The sequence below is a fragment of the Desmodus rotundus genome, chromosome 2 (genome assembly GCF_022682495.2).
Source record: "Desmodus rotundus isolate HL8 chromosome 2, HLdesRot8A.1, whole genome shotgun sequence".
NCBI classification, from domain to species: domain Eukaryota; kingdom Metazoa; phylum Chordata; class Mammalia; order Chiroptera; family Phyllostomidae; genus Desmodus; species Desmodus rotundus.
In genome coordinates this window covers 78,908,705-78,931,266 of record NC_071388.1, presented here as the reverse complement: position 1 = coordinate 78,931,266, position 22,562 = coordinate 78,908,705, and the positions used below count along the sequence as shown (strand labels likewise).

The 22,562-nt window shown below is 38.8% G+C and overlaps 2 protein-coding genes across 9 annotated transcripts in view; one reads left to right on the top strand and one right to left on the bottom strand.

The window, feature by feature from the left end:
* The window catches only part of CMSS1 (cms1 ribosomal small subunit homolog), a 379,939-nt gene that overhangs the window by 201,335 nt on the left and 156,042 nt on the right, over positions 1-22,562 (top strand). The window contains exon 2 of one of the 7 annotated variants that reach the window (XM_053918308.2): positions 11,914-12,070. The exons of the other annotated variants lie outside the window; for them this stretch is intronic. The gene's annotated coding sequence lies outside the window, so the exon portion shown is untranslated. The remainder of the gene's footprint in view (positions 1-11,913; positions 12,071-22,562) is intronic. 7 annotated transcript variants of the gene reach the window in all.
* FILIP1L (filamin A interacting protein 1 like) overlaps positions 1-22,562 on the bottom strand; it is a 310,336-nt gene that overhangs the window by 200,067 nt on the left and 87,707 nt on the right. The window lies entirely within an intron of this gene.

Below are 22,562 nucleotides of genomic sequence, written 5' to 3'. Positions count from 1 at the left end.
CTATTAATATTTTGCATGTGTTTGCTAGCTTTGCTTTCCTTTTTGTTATATGCTCTAAATAGGCAAAGGATTATTGTCTTCCTTCAGCCCTTACATTTTGCATGGAGAACTACACAGCACGGGAATGCCAACACTAGGTAGTTGTCAGTACCTGACTAGTTGAAGCAAAATGATTTCATAGATTCCTGGGCCTAGGAGAGATTAATTAATGAATAACAATTGCAAAATACTCAGACAATTCGGAAACCTGTATGCCTGTAAATATAAGAAAGAGCTATTTTTCTCAATGTGGCTGATAGTGATTTTCAGATCTCATATAATGATAATTTTAGCCTCAATATCCACCAAACTTTGTTATACTTCCTAATGAATAATAAAATTGACCGGCTTATGGTAGGCTCAAAAGGAATAATGAAAGATCTATGACCATTAAATACTAGAATGTCCCCGAATGAGAATTCAATTTGCCCACTCAAGTCTTTGCCTCCTGTTTTAAGAAGTGAATGGATTTTTTTTAACCAAACCTGCATTACTTAAGAGAGTTCTGTTTATTTTCCTGTTGTGTCGTACTGAAGCAAAATGATAGCTAATGTAAATTTCCACGTAATTTCTCTGAGCAAGTGAGAGCTCACAGCAATGGTAATAATAATGGTAGCAGTAAAAGCAAAAACAAGACTGCCTGCCCCTGTTAGCAACCTAAGCAGTCAAAGGCATTAATGGGCCATGAAGACTGGAGAGCTGGGGTGACCGTGGGTCAGAGCTAAGGTACATAGGCGAGCACAGTGTAGGGGAAACTTTCATCACCTCCACTACACTGAGCCTTTTCTCTTGATAGAGCAAGCTCTTAATTTCCTCAGGTTGTTAATCTGGCACCTTTCATGAACATCAGTGTTCACTTTGGAAAATAAAAAAAGGAAACAGCCAAAACATCTAAGTGTTAAGGTGGAAAGAAAATCAACAGAGGAAATTGCAGTAGCACTTGATACAGTGGCACCTTTTTCTTGAGTCAGATGAGGTGAAGATATTTGAAAGTTTGCAGCGTTAACAGTCCCTCTTTAAGACAGTAACCAAAGGTCTTGGGAGGGAATGTGGCATACGTATACTGCCACAGTTTAGCTATGGTTTTAATGCATATGTGCCCACATTTTCAAAATTGGCCTCTTAAAATATGAGAGTCAAGTGATTTGAAAGCAAATACCACTTCCTTTCCCCTTTGCTTTTGCTCCCTGTTTGCCATTTCCTCTCTAAGGTTAATTACCTTTTCTAAAGGAATTGGTGTTTCCTAGACTGGTATAGTTTCTGTTTGTTTTGGATAGGCAGTATACCTGCCATCTCTTATGGAATCTAGTATACCGAGGATTTGATTATGATACCAAGTTTTCACTTTATTCTCTCTTGTTTTCAGGTAAGTCATCGGATCAGAATAACATTTCATTTAACGGAATTTTCCATTTGGTAATGTATTGCTATTTTTGTCAAATGATGTAAACTTTCATTTTTGTGATTTCTCAGTCCGTATTTTCCCACACTTTTGACCTCTGTAGTATACTCTGTATGGAAGGCAGAGGGGGCAGGGGGTGGCTGGGAAACAAGGGAAAAGGCATAGAACTAAATATATTTATAAGTCAAATAAACACTGTGGAAAGAAACCTACCTCTTTATAGCTATTTCCATCAAATTTGGCTTTTAGAAAGTGGAAATGCAAGTTATTATATTTAAATATATTTAGAAAAAAATGGGCTTACTGTAGAGGCTTCACCCACTTTAGAATAGTGGCTTTCCATTTGTTCTTGGTGGAAATCTGGCGTTCCTCAAAATGTTGCTCTGCATCTCGGGAAAAGCATTTGATATTATCAAAGGGCTTTTCTTTTGAATCGTAGTTCTGAGTCTTCAGATATTTGTTTATTTTAAAACACAGTTATTGAATAGAAGAAAGAAAATACATACTTTTAGAAGTATAAAACCAGGATTCTGTGGCACACAGATGGTACCAGTGCTTATGGTCCATAATAATAGAAGATCAAAGTCTCCAAGAGTGAGTATAATGAGAGGGACAAGGGGACACATTGAAACATCAGATGGCTTCTCCCTGATGCTCTGGATCTTTTCACTAGTAAGAAGGATGTGTGTATATGGTTTTATACCATATACACTTACCCACTCTCTGCAAAGGTAGGTGGGTTAGTCATGAATCCCAACAATTCTTTTCCCTTGGGGGAATGTCTCTCGTTCTATAGAACTAGGCACATATAATCTATTGAGTAGTGAGCAACCAGAGCCTAAAGAGCCTACTCCCGGCATCACGCCTTTCCCAGTGGTTTTGACTGGCAATCTTTTGTATGTTCTATTTTAGAGATTAACCTTATAAAAAGATCAAATACCCCGAGAATCAGCTGGGTGCCATTTTCCTTCAATTCTACTACTCTGTTATCTCTTCCCTTTCACCAGTTTTAATTTTTTAAACTAAATACCTGGTAATTAGTAGTTATAAATCCTATTGAGACCATGAAACATTGGCATTTATTGTTGCTAATTGAGAAGAGTCACGGTCTTTGCACTGTGGATGAAACAGTGAGGGGATGGCATTAGCATTTTATTTTTAAAATGTAGTGGTTGAAGCAAACTTCCTACTAGATCAGCAGGCCACCCCTTCGTTACTCAGACATAGGCCTCTTCCCGCAAGTTCAAGAGCATATAGGGTGGGGAACATTTCTACTCCGCAAAGCACTCTGCTTTTGGTTGAGTGAATAAATAGAAGGATGAGTGAATGAATGGATGAATACACATATATTCATATTAGACTTTCTGAGTTTTAATATTTTAATGTTAGAAACTTTAAAAAAAAGAGAACTTCCCATTTTAGTCACAGTTGCCTTGTGATTGACAACATATGATATTGTATGGATGATTTTTCATATTGATAATCCCTTATCAACAGTCATATACCTATATTAGATTTCTTTTGAATATCTTTGTGAGGGGAACGGTAGGTGGCAAGAAAGGCTTAAATGGTATCCTTTAACTCAAAGTATTTAAAAACAATTTAGAAAAAAACAAAGTGTTGTTTGATTCTATACTTGAGTTGTATTTTTAACACCTTCCTCTGTCTTTTATGTTCCAAAAGGATAAAATACCTAAAAATTCTTTCTGGTCCTTTTATGTCTTTACAGTAGAAAGGATATTGGTAGAATGGCTATCTTGTCAACTACTCATAAGGTCTACTAATTATGAGTTGTATAAAAATAAATTAATTTGAATGCTGTTATTCTTTTTCTTTATGAGAATCTCTCTAATTTTCTTATTAATGTCATTAAAAGCCCAAAGCCAAACAAAATAGTCTTTGTATTTCCTGAGAAATTGTTTATCCAGAGAAAACTCCAGCATTCTAGTATAATACTTTAGAACTTTGGAGAAAAGGAGGAGCCCTTTGAAGAATACATATCATCTAGTAAAAGGCAGGATCATCTGGGAATAAGAGTTCTTCCCAATACTGTGAGGACTGGGAGACGTTAAGGAGGAATTCAGGTCCCCCGAAACCCACCCTGTGCCAAATTAAGTATTTTATGCAATTCAGCTAAGCTCCCATCAGAAAAGGCAGAGATATGTGGGTTCCTCAATTATAAAATGAGTTGATGTCAAAACTAAGTCACCAGTAATGGATTGATTTCTGGATCCCTAAGCATATTCTGACAGTGTCTCATTTCAAGGCCAATACACTGTATTAGATAAAATATGCAGAAACTGCTTGAAATTAAATTTAATAGAAAATGGAATGACTAAATTCTTGTTTCTTTTCTAAAATAAGCTTCTTCTAAACAGTTGAACAGTATTTTTAAATATTCTCAATCTCAAATTCATTGCTTCTAGAATTCTGATGATTCTTGAAACAGTGCTGAGATTATTGAAATAACAGTTGCTACAGCTGTGACTGACATTCAGAAGACACACTGGCTCTTAAATTCTGTATGCCTCAGTTTCCTTCATCGGTTTGCCTTCACTGGGCTGAAAGCCCCAGTTAGGGACTGTGTATGCTTTTGCTTACTTTTATACTTGGAACTCTCGCCACACTGCCAGGTACACGGTAGGCACTCACTGAGTATCTGATAAATGAGGAGAGATATCAAATGTAAAATAATCTCCACCACATATGACAGTTGTGAGAAATGAGAGGAGATATATAGATAGATGTTTATATCTCCATCCCCAAAATAAGTGCTCAAAAATAGTTTTTTAAAAATATATTATCCTGGGGAGAAAAGGCATACAACTGTAATTGAATAACAGTAAAAATTAATATATATATATATATTATCCATGCTAATCTAATTCACACATACCAGGGTAACCCTATTAATTTGAAGTGGATGGCATCTTACACCTGATAGGAGAGCTAGAGTTGCTTATATTCTAGTTTCTGATGTATTCTCCCTGATATTGAGTGTATCTACATAAGATAACTAATTGCAACGCAGAAATTGTTTGAATATGACATGATAATAAAGGGAATACATTAAATCCAGCTGATAATTTCCGTTTTTTCTCTAAGGTTTCTGTTTCAAATTCGGACCATACCTCCCTTTGAGTAGTGCTAGGTAAACTAGCAAGGTTTTATAACCCAGATTGTTTATTTTTTTTAATCTGTGAGAGTTCCATTACTGCAGGCCAGTCATTCATTATCTGATTTTTTGAACATGTTTATTTTTCCTCCAAATATATCCCACTGATCACCTTCATTAGATTAAGAAGTGCCACCTGTACTCATTTTTAGTACATCAACCACTTTCCAACCACTCTAGGTTTGACTGGTAACCTTTTTGTGATCTTGTTCCCTGTTTTGATCTTGAAGTCCACTTTGCACCTTCTATCCCTGTGCTTCGTATTATGGAAAACAGTAGCATCAGTGATCAGGAAAAACCACTATGAGAGCTAATTGGATACTTTTTCAAATACTGTTTGTTTCAATAAATACTTATTAAATGTCTATTGTGTGGGAATATGATTGAACAACAAGTAACATAAATCATGATGATTTGTGAGTTGTAAAACTGAAAGCATAGGTTTTCCCTGTTCTAGATCTCAAATCCTAGAACAAGAAGGATGCCATGATGCCCAGCAATGTTTCCCAAAGTGTGTTCTATGGCACACCAGTCCCGTGGCATGTACTAACAAAAGCCAAGGAAGTTTAAGAAAAATAGCAATCAATACTCTTGAAGAGTCACAGTGCAAATATGACAAATTTTGTAAAATATTTACAAATAATTTTCTAAAATATATGCAAAGAGACAAATTTAGCTTTGTTGAATTAATTTAATTGGGAATATACTTGGAAGAAAACTAAGAATAGTTATGATATATTTAGAAGCTTATAATTCACTCATTCTGTTTTTATTTAGATTCTGTAACAGTGGAAACTGATTACCTGAGAAGGTGTTTTCTATATATAGTTAATGGAGTTAAAATCTGTATTGGAAGAACTTTTTTCACTTTTTATACACGAATTGCTATTGTTTCTATCATGTTTTTACCATAGATTATTAAGTTTAAAAGTTTAAATACTGCATTCAGAAAAAATAAGTTATGAAGATATTTGCACTATAGAAAAACTCCCACTCTCTAGAATCTTTGAATGGTGATTTTAGATAATAAAATTTTCTTAATTCTTGGTGTAACTTCCCCCAACACCACCATAAACTCCAAAACTTTAAAAGTGTATATTATTTTAACTGGTTTAGATGAAAATTTTCCTACAATATTTCCACTAATTTGCCTTAAAAGAACATACATGCTGACCATAATTTAAACTTTTTTGATGACCCAGTCTAGTTCACTTTGCATTTCGCAAGTGCTTATTCTGCACCTCCTGTGCGTGATGAGCTGTCAGGCCCTTTTGTTTGCTTAAGTCTGTTTACCACCACTAGACAGCTGCTGAGTGCTGTGCTTTGGGGCTAGTAGGTCAGCTTTTTATAGCGTTTCTGATTTCCTTGCTGTGAAGACTGACAGACACCTGTGAAGGCGCCTCGCCGAAGCTCACCTTCTGAGTGATGCTGCTGTTCTTCTAGGAGTATAAAGCTAAAATGACCAACCACATGGACACGCATATAAAACGAAAACGCACAAGGAAGTTCCTTCATGTGTAAAGTCCATGAAACTTGTAGATTTTGGCTGCTCAAGAGTCCTTCTTTTCCTCATTTCTTGATACTCTGAAGTTGCTCAAACATTTTTAAATACATGAAATGTTGCCATATATTTAGGAAGCAGACATTTCCTTGAATTTCCTTGATCCCTTTCCTTAGTAATGCTTCTAGGAACAGATTTAGAGTTTATATCACCTCTGTCTGTGTTATCTTATGGCCAAGTGAGAACTAGTTGTGTCTAAAATATTAATCAGCATATTTTCATCTAATTATAGTCCAAAACTTTCTTATGAACGATTTCATATTTGCCTGAAACTTGGTTTAATTTTGAACTATAACGAAGACCTTTAAAACCATTCTTATTAGTTTTTCAAATTCATAGTTTGTGAATATATACATACATATATATATAAATTTACATTTTGTCATATCACATATACACACACATATGCCATAGAATTCTTAAAAAGGCTTCTATACCAGGCTCATTTTGATATTCTCCTTTGTCAAATAGATGTGTCCTGAGAACGTCTATCACTAAAAATCAATATTTACAAAATATTTGTCAAATTATATGACTGTGATTACCAGTTAAGCTGAAAGCGAATTGAGTGCTGGAGTGAAGGCCAACCTCAGGTGTACATTATACAGAGCTGAAAGAACTGACGTGTTAGATCAGGAAAGGTTTCCAAGTCTGTGATACAGATTGGAGCAGTAAAGCTAGATGAGGTTTTTAGCACCTCCCAGTGACCATGTTAATCATACCTGTTCTGCAATTACCTGTCTCTTTATTAGTCACTGTTAACTAGCTCATCACATCCTTCAACATCTTTTTACCTCTTTAACCCTCTGCTTTATTTACATGTCCAAATCTACCTGACACCCGTATTACTGAATGAGAACAAGCGAAAAGCACTATACTAACAGAAGAATGAAATTCCTCTGTATATGCTTTGTGTTACGAGCGACATGTACACTGAGATTTTTTTAAGTCAGTTAAAGAAGAAATGTGAGAATTTTGGGTTATCTGCCATTTAAAATTAAATTGTGGTATTTTGGCCTAGTTAAAGAGTGTAGGAGATCCTTTTTTTTTTCTCTAAAATTATTTCAAGACTTCTTGAGTACAACTATTGATTATCTTTCCATTCCTTTTCTACTTAAAAGTCTTCCCTTTTTAAACCATATAAATGTAAGCCAATGCTTGTTTGTGTAAGAGTGTGATTTGTGTTTGTATAAAAATGTGATTCACATTCTATAGGACTTTAATCTTCCTTTCAAGCTGTTATCACAACATTAAGGAGTGAGGGAATTTTCATCAGATTTTCATCAAGCTTTATGGCTTATTTTCATTTGATTTTTTTTTTATTCACTTGGAATTTATGGGAGAGAATTCCAGAAAGCTACAGTTGTTCTTTTTTTCTTCAATTAGAGGAAGTGGGTAGTGCGAGATGGAGGGCAGGGAGAGTGTGGCACAAGGAAGCTGGCTTGAAACCTCTACATGTTAAATGCAACTTTATTTCTGAGTAATACCTCTAATGGAATAATCACCCTGGGCAGTAGCCGTACAAGTTTTATTCCTTGGAAAGTCTTACTGTAATCGAGAAGTTTGCAAGCTTATCATGTACCATGTAATTTTATGTTCTAACATGTGGCATTTAATGTCTTCATTTCTCCATGCAACCTTTTAAAATCCTTGTATCTTCATTTATTGTTCTCACACCCTTTTTCTATTTTACCTAATTCTTTGCTATTCACTTAGCTGTTTTGCAAATAAACCTTTTGCAGATTTTCTTAAAGCTGGATTATCTCAGTATGGTCTGGTCCTGTGGTTTCTTAGTAGAAGACAAGTTTACAACGGGAAGCTGTAAGTTTCTTAAGTTCAAAATCTGTACGAGTTTACATTAGAAAGCCAAAATATTTCCTCTGTAATCACTGAACTTCCAAAAGAAGGCAGATACCATCTACACAGAAACCAAGTAGATTCCTTAAGCTTCTGGGTATTTTGAAGGCCTGAGATAGAGCATGTGAGACTCGGCATTGTTTTGGTCTTTTTTTTTTTTTTTTTTTTTTTTTTTTTTTTTTTTTTTTGAGAGCTGCAAGATGGGGCACCTTTTCCCAAGACCTAAAAGACATAAAAATATAAATTGGCAAGAAGGTGGCCTCTGTTTCACCCTGTTCTTATCACCCCCCCCAAAAAAATGCAGGTTAAAAATGAATAATGAATAACATTGTTTTCAAATAGTCTTGAAATTTTTTTAGTGTTTATTTTAAAATTTACCAACTCAGTATATATGTTGCTATTTTCTAAGAGATAAATTAGAAGGTAACGAACAATTTTGAATTTTCTTTGTATTAGGGTGTTCTACTTTTTTAGGCCTGTTGATTGCCTAGACCTCACATCCCCATGCAAAATTCCCCAGGTTACTGTTCTCACCAAGAAAATTGGAGAACACAGTCATCGCTATGTCACTGCTGTTCTAGGCATTAAACAAAACTGTTAAAACTACTTGAGTTTCTGGTGACACTCTCTAGAACTGTCCTATATAATAAGTTCATTCTTTAGAATTGCTAAGAAAGTGAGATTAAGTTTTTGTGCCCTCAAATATATCCGTCTTGGTTTATTGTTTCCTTCCAAATTATGGATCTTTAGCACCATCACTTCCAGAAATAAGCTGATGGTGCACAGGATTAGGCCAGAAGCTTCAGGAGGGAATGAACCCTTCCCAGAATTTTAGAAATGCTTCATTGGAGAGAACACTTTAAAACTCAACTTTAGAAAAGTACTGGTTCTCCATAAAACATTGCTTTTAACAAATTAGTGAATTTTATATCAGGTGTCTTAGTCACTCATATTTTTTAAATCTCAGAATATGCAGAACGACAATTCAATAGAAGGAATGATTTGTGGTTTAAAGAAAGACTATCTAATACTTTATGAAACTCTGATCTTTTTAATGGAGAAAGAATAGCGTGGATGCTAGCTGTCAGCTCGCAGGAGCGCGTGTGTACGCGTGTGCGCTAGTGAGAGAGAGGGGCAGGAGACAGACCTAGTTACATTCGTCTTCTTTTTTCACAAAGCATTTGCAGTATCTTGGAAACAAAACATACAATAAAATTCACATAGGGATTTTTAGTAAGAATTGAGAGGGAAGGCTAGGGAAAAAAATGGTATTAGAATAACTTTGGGTCTGTCAGGAATCCTATACATCTTTTGGTTCAGATACAGTCAGCAGCAGTAGCATTAAGAGGGGAGTCAAAGCACAATCCTCTTCTGAAGAAAACAGCAGACCTTCCGGTGGCCCTCCCATCCGTGCTAGCCCATGTTGAACCAGTGCCAAGTCCACTACCAGCCCACGGGTTTTACCTGGCCATTCTAGCTCCTCTGGCTTTGCCTGCATAACCTGCAGAGTGTTCATAACATTGCTTTGGAAAGGCCTGCAGTTTCAGCAATTGCACATCCCATTCGGGAACAGCATTGAGCATGATTTCGGGAAAAATTGCACATGCATTTTATATTGACCTTGTGTATTTAAGAGTACTTCAAAACATCACTCTCAGTTTATTATTCTGTTGGCTTCACAGGTGCTTCCATAAGACTGATATAGGTAAGGGGCACCCATAAACTGGCCAAACACAGGGGAAAGGAAAGTGAGATTCCATTCAGCCTGCCTCAGCTGTAATACGTAGGAAACCTAAGGGTATTTTTCTTTAGTGATCACCATTCCATCATTTGTTCCCACGGTTATTTTTTGCTGCCCAGTTGTTATTTGCATTTGTTTCACAACTCAGTGAGGAGCCTTAAGAGGCAAAGAGAATTGAGATGCTACACCAGAGTCTGAGAAAATTCAAAGTTTCAGACTGAGGTCCCCACCTCTGAACTCACACTTTTTTATTACACTGTTTGGCTGAAGATCTTGACACTAGATGCCCTGTAACATTGTACCATTGTAGAGGTAGTGCGATCTCTTGCTTCCTGGATTTCTCCTGGTATTTTTGCCTGTTGTTAGAGTAACCACACCTTTCCATGAATTTCGGGTGTTCTAACCGCTTTGAAAAAAGAGGGGAGAGGAAAGGAAAAGGATTGGTGGTAAAGAGATGGCACCTGAAAATGGAAAGGTCATGGATGAAAGTGGAGTACGTGTTACCTTCTGGCTCAGGCCAGGAGGTTGGGTGTGGATGTCACATGCATCCCTAGTGCAGTCACCCTTGGAGTGGTAATTCTTCCAGTTTAGCCACCACGCAGTATTGTTCCTTGTTTTTCTATAGTGCTTGTCAAAATGCTATGACAACTGGCTGGTTTTACACAAACAGAGCCTGGCTCTCAAGAGACAGTGTGTCTGAAAGTCAAACATGGATGGCAGCCATTGGCAAGCAAGGAGTCAGAAACCAGATTGTTTTCTCGTTGGATGAACAGCTTAAAGCAACGTAAAGTTAATTGAAGAATTCCTTGAAAGTGAAGTCAGACTGAAAGAAATGTTCTGAGTCTATAATTTACTAAATGTGAAAGATCTGTAAGTGGTAGGGAGACCAAAAGAGTTCAGGGGGAAAAAAAAGAACATTTTTGTAAACAGATCTGGCTTGTATTATTGCCTAAGCAGTTTTAATTATTTGCTCTAATAATGTAAATCTGCAGAAGAATCTCTAATTAGGTAAAGCTTGATTTATAGAGTTGGCCTCAAATAAACCATGATGTCATGGTATGTTACAGAAAATTACAGGCCTGGTCTTGCCGTTGAAAACTATTATTTCTACCTAGGACTACCCATGCTCTGCATGTCTTCCTCTCACAAAACCAAAGTATCCTGCATTCTCCTTCTCAATGCCCATTGCCCAGGTATATCCAAAGTATATTATTACTCATTAAGTAGTTTATCAAATGTATATTTTAAAAACTGAGGAGAAAGGAGCAGAGTTTAACTACTAACTATAGTAGTTAAAGAAATCTTCTTGGGAACTTGGTAAAGACCAGCCTAGGATCCTCTGCAGAGTGGATTCATTCTGTCTTTAACTGACAGACGAGCAAGGACTTGCCACACGTCAGATACCGTATCTGTGGATCTGTCTGCCCTTTCCTGTTACAACCCTAAACTCGTCCTCCACGTTTCCTCTCCCTCCCTAGCCACTTCCTGGAAAATCATTTCAGTGTCGTCATTGCCTGTTTCGCCTGGTTTTAAATAAGAGCCTGGACTTCTGTAACATTTCACCATGGTGCTTGTTCTTTCTGCCGTTACAGTGGAGCCTTGATGTAGGTCCAGGGCCTTTTCTTTGATTCTAGGTGTGCTGATTGGAGTCTCCTAACATTTTTCTTTGCATTAATTATACCCTAATGATTACATTTTCTGTGCTTTCCTGTTTCAGTTTTGTTACAGTAGAAAAGACTTCAGAAGGAATCCTTCTAGATTTTATACAGTTTCTTTTTCATTAGACAATTCTATTTTGAGTTTGCCTTTATCAGGTATCCTCAAACTATTCCATGTGCTTTGCATAGAAAACAGTTCTTGCCTTTCACCGTCATGTTTCATCAGTTTATATAATATGTGATTAAATTATGTAATTGTAATAATAAGTCCAACAAGCATTAACAGGTTTGGAAACAAACACAACTCTTTAAATAGTTGGAAGAAGTGCATGGGATGTACTAGAGAATTGTCCTCTAGCCTCCAGCATTCAGTATGTGTGGGCTCAGTTCTGATTTAAACAAAGGGATAAAACTGGGTAAATGGAGCTCAGTTATGAGAACTTCTGAATCTGTATGCTCCAAATTCTCTTCATTTTGCAGATGCAGCCTAGTGGTTACAGGAATTTCCCAAGATTGTGTAACCAGTTGGTAGTCAAGCTGGTGTCCTGCCTTCCAAGCCAGGATTTTCCCATGGAACCAGAGGAGAACTGATATGCTGGCCCTTTTTTGTATTTGTCTGGCTGCTGGCTGAATACAGGTTTACAGACAATACTTTGATTTATTACCACAAAATATCTGTCTTAATATTTCCTTTACCCATAGTTTTTGTGTTACTTATAAACATACATTTTTATTTTAATTCTTCTTCATATCAAAACTGATCCTTCTTTATTTTTCTTATTTTTAAATGTTTTATTTGGAAATTATTTTAAGTATATTTTACTGATTATGCTATTACAGTTGTCCCAATTTTTTTCTCCCCTTTATTCACCCCTCTGCCCTGTACCCCCCACCCTCCAGCATTCCCCCCCACTTAGTTCATGGTCATGGGTTGTACATATAAGTTCTTTGGCTTCTCTATTTCCTATGCTATTCTTAACCTCCTCCTGTCTATTTTATGCCTACCAATTATGCTTTTTATTCCCTGTGCCTTATCCCCCATTCTCCCCCTGTCCCTCCCTGCTGGTAACCCTCAGTGAGATCTCCATTTCTGTGATTCTGTTCCTGTTCTAGTTGTTTGCTTAGTTCATTTTTGTTTTTGTTTTTAGGTTCGGTTGTTAATAGTTGTGAGTTTGTTATCATTTTATTGTTCATAGTTTTTGATCTTCTTCTATTTCTTAGATAAGTTCCTTTAACATTTCATATAATAAGAGCTTGGTAATGATGAACCCCTGTAACTTTACCTTATCTGGGAAGCACTTTATCTGCCCTTCCATTCTAAATGGTAGCTTTGCTGGATAGAGTAATCTTGGATGTAGGTCCTTGCTATTCATGACTTTGAATACTTCTTTCCAGCCCCTTCTCATCTGTAAGGTTTCTTTTGAGAAATCAGCTGATAGTCTTATGGGAACTCCTTTGTAACTAACTGTCTGCTTTTTTCTTGCTGCTTTTAAGATTTTCTCTTTACCCTTAATCGTGGGTAACATAATTACGATGTGCCTTGATGTATGCTTCCTTGGGTCCAACTTCTTTGGGACTTGCTGAGCTTCCTGGACTTTCTGGAAGTCTATTTTCTTCTCCAGATTGGGGAAGTTTTCTTTCATTATTTGTCCAAATAAGTTTTCTATTTCTTGCTCTTCCTATTCTCCTTCTGGCACCCCTATGATTTGAATGTTGGAACATTTAAAGTTGTCCCTCAGCCTCTCCTCATTTTTTTGAATTTTTGTTTCTTCATTTTGTTCCAGTTGGATGTTTATTTCTTCCTTTTGTTCCAAATCATTGATTTGAGTCCCCGTTTTCTTCCCTTCACTGTTGGTTCCCTGTATATTTTTCTTTATTTCACTTTGCATAGCCTTCACTTCTTCCTTCATTTTGCAGCCATACTCAATCACTTCTGTGAGCATCCCGATTACCAGTATTGTGACCTCTGTATCTGACAGGTTTTCAATTTCCTTGTCACTTCGTTGTTTTTCTGGAGTTTTGATCTGTTCTTTCATTTGAGCCATATCTCTTTGTCTCTGCACACCCATTATGTTGTAAGGGGGTGGACCCTTAGGTATTCGCCAGAGCGAGGCAACCCTCTTTGCTCCTTTCTTGCAATGAATGCAGGGGAGAGATCAGAGAGGAAACAATGCCGCTTACTCGCTCCACTCTAGCCCCACTTTCTATCACCTCCCCCACTACCCACAAGCAGACTGTGCCCTTTCAGGTGCTGAGTCCCAGGCGGGTGGGCTTGTGTATGTTCTAGGACCTCGTGGGCCTCTCCTACGAACTCTCCTGTGAGACTGGGAGTTTCTCCCACCTTCACAACCCCCACGGGATTTTACAGCTAGAGGTTTTGAGTCTTCAGTTTCTGGGTCAGCCAGCCCCGCCTCACCCACGTGGTCCACCGCTGTGCTGCGGGTACTCTCTGCCCGGCTGCCTGTCTCCACCCCTCCTACCAGCTTGATGAATGTTTTTTTTAACTCCTTGGTTGTCAAAGTTCCATGCAGTTTGATTTTCTGGCTGTTCTGGTTGTTGTTTGTTTTTATATTGGTTGTTATCCTTCTTTTGGTTGTGCAAGGAAGCGAAGCGTTTCTATCTATGCCTCCGTCTTGGCCGGAACTCCAGAAATTATCTGACCCTTTTTTATTATTGGAAGTTAATCCAGGTCATGAAATTTGTTACTTCTGTCTCTAAATAATCATAATTAGATAAGAGAGAGAGAGGCTTCATGGAAGAAATTTTCCAGCAGGGCTTGTCCTTCTCACCAATCTGTAGCCCCAGTTTGTTCATGGCTGCCTTTGTCTATCTAAAGGCAGTTTTTAGAGGTCATAGGCCTCTGAGACAAAGCTGCTTTTGGGGTAAGGCACAGCTCTAAGGTTTATATGTATTTAATCCCTTTCATAAATCATGTATACTGATGTTTCTAGTATAAAGTTGGATTTTTAAAATACCACTTTTTTCTACTCCTCCTAGTGCTTCCCTTCTGCTCCACTTGTTTTCATAAAATATTTGATATTGCCTAGAATCAAAATGTACCTACAACTGGGCAGTTAAAAATAAAATCAAAACCATTAAAATGAATGTGAAGGAAGGGGGGAAATGTTGTACTGAAATCCCTTAGGTAAAATGGTTTTGTGGTTACCAAACACTGCATTTAGCTCTGAGCTTCCTGGTAGACAAAGCAAAGCAAGATACTTGGATTCAAAGCAAGCAAAATATAACCAAAGATACTGAAATTAAGAACAGGCTGACAGTGACCAGAGCGAAGAGGGGAGGAGATTAGAGGGGGAAAGAGTGAAGGGTTTGCAGAAACAATTATAAAGGACACATGGACAATAACAAGGGGGGTTGGAAACAGGGGAGGGAGGTGGGAGGGTTGGGGGAAAAGGCAGAAAACTATACTTGAACAATTAAAAAAATGTTAAAAAAACGATATTTGGGTTCACATTCTTTTCCTATGTTGAAGGAAAGCATTATCAGGTGTCCCACAGAGATATTGGTACTAAGCACTTTATTCTAAGACAAGGACCCTTATGTAAGTGAAGCTGAATAACCATCTAGAGCAGGGGATTCACACACACATTAGAGTTTAAGAATCCCTATGGTAGTGCATCTCCACTGTTTGTTGAGGAACAGGAACACAGAGAAGGTAAGTAATTTACCAGTCACCAGGCTTGTTGGTAATAGCACCAGCCTGGAACCAATATTCCTCACCAACATGGGATTCAGAGCACCCTTGTTTAGAAATCACACGTGTAGTAAGATGTGCTACTGAACCTGGTATGGTCCAGCACCATACCTCCCTACAGGGCACTGCAGACATAGACTGTCAAGTGAGTGGGATTTAGGCTTGACAGAGTCACAATATGCGGAAAGTCATTCCTTCAAAGAGCTGCTCTGTTCATTGAGAAGAGAGACAGGATGGACCTCTGTCCCAGGTTGCTGTCAAATCACCATGGAAAGAAAAATCTATAATAATAGGTGCCCTTTTTAATACCCTGCTTTCAAATAAATACTTTGTCAAACCTTCCCTCTCTTTAGTCAAAGTTATGGGCAAGTTTATGTTCTACTGTGTGATAATAAGTGTACGAGAAAACTTTGGGTAGGGGTCAACTGCAGCAGTCAGATACAAACAGCTGTTTACTACCCAGAAGGCCAGGCGTAAGACACCAGGGAGCAAGATGTGCAGTGCGTCAGAAGGCCAGTGTCCTCTCTTCAGGGGGCAGCTGCTTCCCAGCTTCAGCTGATTTTTGTCTTTTAAAGAATGTCGATATGTAGTTGACCACATCTCCTAGTGTTTTCAGAGTAGCTGGAAGTCTGGATTATTAAATCTGATTTTAAATGTTGGCAACCCCTTTCTCCCCTCGCTCAAGCCAGAAAATTTGGAGTTGTCCTTGACTCCTCTCCCTCTCAAAACCCACATGTAATCCATCTGGAAATCCTATTGCCTCCACCCTCAAAATATATTCAGAACCTGCACACTTCTTATGGATCTCTGTTGCACTACTGTAGCCCAAATCACCATCATCTCACTCCAGGATTACTGCAGTAGCCTCCCAGCTGGTCTCTCATCCATGCTTTCTCTCCTACAGTCAGAGAGCTCTTACTACTCCTCTGCTCACAACCCTTCAAAGGCTTTCCATCTCACTCAGTGTGAAAGCCAAAGGCTTCCCAAACGTTAAGAAGCTATCTGACTTCATCACTGCAGCCACCGGTCTCCTTCCTATTCCTCAAATACACCAGCTTATTTCTTTATCATGACCTTCGCCCTTGCTGTTCCCTTGCCTGAACGCTCTTTCCCCAGGTGTCTCCACAGCCCATTCATTCCCTCCAACCCTTTGCTCTAACGGCATCTTCTCTGAGGCCTGCCTTAGCCTCACTATCTAAACTTGTAGCCAAAGTTTACACACCCTACCTCTCCCCTTCTCAGCTGTTTTCTGTTTAGGGACATATCATGATCTAGTGCACTGCATGTTTTCCAGACTATAGTTTTCAAAACTATAGGTTTGTATGTTTTTGTGTATTTGTTCACTGCTGTATACTTAGCATGTAGAAATGTCCTTCACATGGGTTATGTAGTCAATAAATGTTTTTTTAATTACATTTTATTGATTAGGCTATTACAGTTGTCTTGATTTTCCCCCCTTCATCCCCCTCCACCTAGTACCCCCTACTCCCTCAGGCAACTCCCCCACCATTGTTTATGTCCATGGGTCATATGTAAGTTCTTTGGCTACTCCATTTCCTATACTGTACTGTATATTCCCATGGTTATTCTGTAACTACCTATTTGTACTTCCTAATCCCCTCACCTTTTCACCCATTCTCCCCCTCCCCCCTCCCATCTGGCAACTATCTGGTAACTAACGTCTTTTCTCTTACTGCTTTTAAGAGTCTCTCTTTATCTTCAAACTTTGGCTTTTTAATTGTGATGTGTCTTGGAGTGGGCCTCTTTGCATCCATCTTGTTTGGGACTCTTTGCACTTCCTGGATTTGCATGTCTATTTCCTTCACCAAATTAGGGAAGGTTTGTTTTTTCACAATTTTTTCAGATAGATTTCCAATTTCTTACTCTTTCTCTTCTCCTTCTGGCACCCCTATGATGTGAATTTTGGACCTCTTGAAGCTGTCCCAGCAGCCATTTATGCTATCCTCATTTTGGGGGGTTCTTTTTTCTTCTTGTTCTGTGTGGTTGTTTTTTGTTTCCTTATGTTCCAAATCATTGATTTGCTTCTTGGCTCATCCACTCTACTGTCATTTCCCTGTAAATTGTTCTTTATTTCAATTAGTGTATCCTTCATTTCTGTCTGGGTCTTTTTTTATACTGCTGACGTCCTCACTAAGTTCCTTGACCATCCTTATAAATAATGTTTGAATTCTACATCTGACAGATTGCTTATCTCCATTTCATTTAGCTCTTTTTCTGGAGTTTTTATCTGTTCTTTCATTTGGGCCATGTTTCTTTGTCTCCTTGTTTTGGCAGCCTCCCTGTCTTTGTTTCCATGTATTAGGTAGAGCTGCTTTGATTCTGTGTCTTGGTAGTGTGGCCTAATGTAATAGATGTCCTATAGGGTCCAGTGTCACAGTCTCCCCTATCACCAAACTGGCCATCTGAGGTGTGCTCTTTGTGTGGGCTGAGTACACCCTGCTCTTGCATTGAGCCTTAGTTGCTGTTGGCAGATCAATGGGAGGGATCCACCTAGACCAGTCAGCTGCTAGGACTGGCTGTGACCACTTACCACAGACCTCCACCCTCCATGGAGGATCAGTTGTGCAGGGGCTGGGTGGTGGTGCTCCAACGTGGTGTGTAGCTGTCTACTGGGTGTGCTGGCCCTAGGGTTTCCTGAGTGGTGTAGGTCAAGGCCAGCCCCCACCTGTGTTTTGCGTGAGGCACCCTTCCTGAGCTGTAGAGCAATCTGAGATGGCTGCCACTAGGGCTCACTGAAGCCAGCTGTTGCTTGTTTGAGAGGATTTAGGAGCCAAGAACAGTCATTCTTTTGGAAAAGCAGCTTGGGTTGGCCTGTAAGTTGGGTGGGGAAGAGCCTCTGGGGAACTCCAAGGGGGTCAAACAGTGGTAGCCAGGTTGATGGAGTCTCAGATATGGCACCAGCTTACTGACTGTGTGAGAGGGAGGGTTCAGCAAAGGGACAATGGCCTCTGCCCACCTTGATGCCAGACATTTCATTTTCTCCCTGTACACCATTGGTGCCTTTCAAGCTGCTACCCTAGTGCTGGAGCTCATAGGGATTGAGTCTGAGTAGATGAGTCCTTGTGTGCATTCTTAAGAAGAACTGCTTGGGGCTCCAGAGGTTTATTCCACCAACTCAATCTTTGCTGGCTTTTGCATCCAGAAGTTATGGGGACTTATCTTCCTGGTGCTGGAATCCTGGGCTGGGGGGCCTAGTGTGAGTCTGGGAATCCTCACTACGAAGGTATCCCTCCCAAATTATTATCCACCACACATAGGTGTGGGACCAGCCTATTCCACATCTGTGCCCCTCCTACCAGTCAGGATGGATGTGGTTTCTTTAATTCTGTAGTTGTCAGATTTCTCTTAATTCATTTTCATAGTTTTCAGACTTCTACTCAGCTTAATTTCTGACATTCCTGAGTGAAGGTTGTTTTATATTTTAGTTGTAATTTTGCTGTGGTTGTGTGAAGAGGAGAGTCATGTCCGCCTAAGCCACCATCTTGACCGGAAGTGTTCAATAAATGTTTGGTGAATAAATGAATCTTTAAAAAAAAAAAAAACAGAGAACCAAGATGGCAGCATACGTACACATACTGCGCCTCCTCGCACAACCAGAACTGACAGAAAATCTAACGGCAAGGAAGTCCGACACCAAGGAAATAAAAAATAAACATTCATCCAGACCGGTAGGAGGGGTGGAGACAGGCACCGGGGCGGAGAGGACTCTAGTTGCCATGGCAGGACCGAGACTGGCGGAGTGTAGGACAAACGGGGCAGGCAGAGCGGTGGGTAGCACCCTGTGGCCCCACATTCGTGCACAGATAAACCGGACGAACGGCGGGGAGCGAAGCAGACCATGCAACTCAGGGCTCCAGCGCGGGGAAATAAAGCCTCAAACCTCTGATTGAAAATGCCCGTGGGGGTTGGGGCGGCAGCAGGAGAGACTCCCAGCCTCACAGGAGAGGTCGTTGGAGAGACCCAGAGGGGCCTAGAGTGTGCACAAGCCCACCCACTTGGGAACCAGCACCAGAGGGGCCCAGTTTGATTGTGGGTATCAGAGTGAAAGGTTGAAATCCAGAGGAGAGTGAAGCGGGCGCCATTGCTCCCTCTTGGCCCCTCCCCCACGTACAGCGTCACAGCGCAGTGACCAGCATTACCCCGCCCCAGTGAACACCTAAGGCTCCGCCCCTTTAAGTAACAGACGCACCAAGACAAAAAAAAAAAAGTGGCTCAAATGACAGAACACTTCAAAGCTCCAGAAATAATTCAACTAAGCAGCGAACAGATAGCCAACCTATTGGATGCACAGTTCAAAACACTGGTAATTAGGACGCTCACAGAATTGGTTGAATTTGGTCAAAAACTAGATGACAAAATGAAGGCTATGCTAAGAGAAACAAAGGAAAATGTACAGGGAACCAATAGTGATGTGAAGGAAACTGGGACTCAAATCAACGGTGTGGACCAGAAGGAAGAAAGAAGCATCTAACCAGAAAAGAATGAAGAAACAAGAACTTGGAAAAATGAGGAGAGGCTTAGGAACCTCCAGGACATCTTGAAATGTTCCGACATCCAAATTATAGGGGTGCCAGAAGGAGAAGAGGAAGAACAAAAAATTGAAAACTTATTTGAACAAATAATGAAGGAGAACTTCCCCAGTCTGGCAAAGGAAATAGACTTCCAGGAAGTCCAGGAAGCTCAGAGAGTCCCAAAGAAGCTGGACCCAAGGAGGAACACACCAAGGCACATCGTCATTACATTACCCAAGACTAAACGCAAGGACCTACATCCAAGATTACTGTATCCAGCAAAGCTATCATTTAGAATGGAAGGGAAGATAAAGTGCTTCTCAGATAAGGTCAAGTTAAAGAAGTTCATCATCACCAAGCCCTTATTATATGAAATGTTAAAGGGAGTTACCTAAGAAAAAGAAGATCAAAAATAGGAACAGTAAAAATGACAGCAAACTCACAGTTATTAATGACCACACCTAAAACAAAAACAAGAGCAAACTAAGCAAACAACTAGAACAGGAACAGAACCATAGAGATGGAGATTACATGGAGGGTTGTCAATAGGGGAGTGGGAGGGGGAGAGGGGGGAAGGTACAGAGAATAAGTAGCATAGATGACAGGTGGAAAATAGACAGGGGGAGGGTAAGAATAGTGTAGGAAATGTAGAAGCCAAAGGACTTATAAGTATGACCCATGGACATGAACTATAAGGGGGGGATGTGGGAGGGCGGGGGTGGGCAGGATGGAGTGGAGTGGGGGGGGGAATGGGACGACTGTAATAGCATAATCAATAAATATATTTAAAAAAAGAAAAAAAACAATTTTCAACTTGGTGCCAAACAGAACTCTCTAGTGGGTCAAACCCAGCTTATACCTGCTTTGAGCTAGGGTCAAAAAGAAGAGTGAACAGTTCTCCAGCTGCACCTAATATCTTGGAGACAGACTTCATGGCAGCATCCTGACACCTCCCTGCTCTGAAAACCTTAGAAGAATTCTTCCACTCCACTCCTACATTGTGTCTTTCTGCACCCACCCTCCTGAACTTTAATGCATGCTTGTTATTTTATGTCTCGTCACTATTTTCCCAGTGCATTGCTATGTAGAATATAGAGAATGTTCTGTGATTTAGTTGAGGCTCCTGAGTGAATTTTCAAACCTCTAAGGTAGGAAACATTTGAATAATTTGACTTGCTTGCCACAACACAATTTAGAGCTAGACAAACACTGAGGAAGAGGAACAGTGCTACAAACAGAGGGAAGAGTATATGTAATGACAAAACTCAGGTAGAAAAAACCTTGATGCTCTGGAAGACAGCAAGTGAAACTATAGCAGGGAGTAAAGTAGAAAAGTACTTTGGAAATGTAGGCAGGACCAAATCTGTAGGCTGTGGTAAAAAATTTGGATGTTATCATTAAGTCCAATTGGGAGACCAGAACTTATGAGCTATTCATAGTGGTAATTGTTTTAAATATAGTTTTTTACTGAAGTATGACATGTATACATCCTGTGATGTTTTTCAAGCAAGTCAGTCATTTTAGCACTTACTCAATTCCTTTTGTTTTAAGAACTTCTAGGACTTAATTGGCTGAAAAAAATTTTGTTTATTTTCACATTTATAACTAAAATATTTAAGTTTATTTTAAGATATATTACTAAAATAAGTAAATGTATTTGTACATAAAACAAGCTTTGTTTTAGTTACATAACACTATAGAGTTAGGTTATTATGATCCTTTAGTAAAGTAAGATTCCCCAGGCACATTCAGTCTTTTTAATTGTATTTACTTTAGTTACATAAATAAAATGATAGTCATTCATTTTACTCTTGTATTCCCAATCTTTTCCAAGTTACTATTGCATTAAAACATGTACTTTTTACAAGAAAAATTTTTGTGTGTGTAAAAATATGATTTTATTGGATTGGCCAGAAAGTTCATTTGTTTTGTTGGGTTTTTTTCATAGATGGCTGTAGTAGCACTTAGTTGTCTTGAACTTCATTCAAAACAGTCTTGTTAAATTGTATTGTGACAGCTGTCATATTAACATGCATTTTAAAATCTTATCAAAATTGGTGAATTTTTGTGTAGCAATTTTAATATTGAAGATGGAAGAAAATAAGCAACATTTCTGGCACATTATCCTTTATTTCAAGAAAGGTAAAAATGCAACCGAAACACAAAAAAAGATTTGTGCAGTGTATGGAGAAGGTGCTGTGTCTGATCAAATGTATCAAAAGTGCTTTGCAAAGTTTCATGCTGGAGATTTCTCACTGGACAATGATCCGTGGTTGGACAGACCAGTTGAAGTTGATAGCAACCAAATTGAGACATTAATTGAAAACAATCAACATTATACTGTGTGGGAGATAACTGACAAACTCAAAATATCCAAATCAAAAAAGTTATTGGTGAAAATGAAAAACGTGTCTTTTGTTATAAATGGACTTTTTGGCCAACCCAATATATACTTACACTATATTAAATATACTCTTATTGCAGTTTTCAGAAAAGGTATACCTTTTATAAAAGACAAAGCTCAAGGTTTATGCCATCCTATTTGTTTCAATCATAAAACAGAATCATATATTGAGCAGTTTACAAACATTCCATAGAAGATAGAACAAAACTTTTTTAGTTCAGTGTATAAGAACAGTAAAACATTATTCGTGGGGTTTTTCTTTTTTTAACTTAAGAATTCTGCAGGCCAAACTGAGCTACTTGGAGGAATTTTGTAGCTTAACTTTGGCTATCTGTTGGCTAAAAGGGTAGATTCTGAGTCGTGATAACATTTAAGATACAATAGTCAAAGCAAAATCGGGCTACAGATAAACTAGGAAGCTGAGATAAAGACTAAATGTTAGGCTGAAGTTTAGAACGTCTTACAATATTCAGAGGCAGCC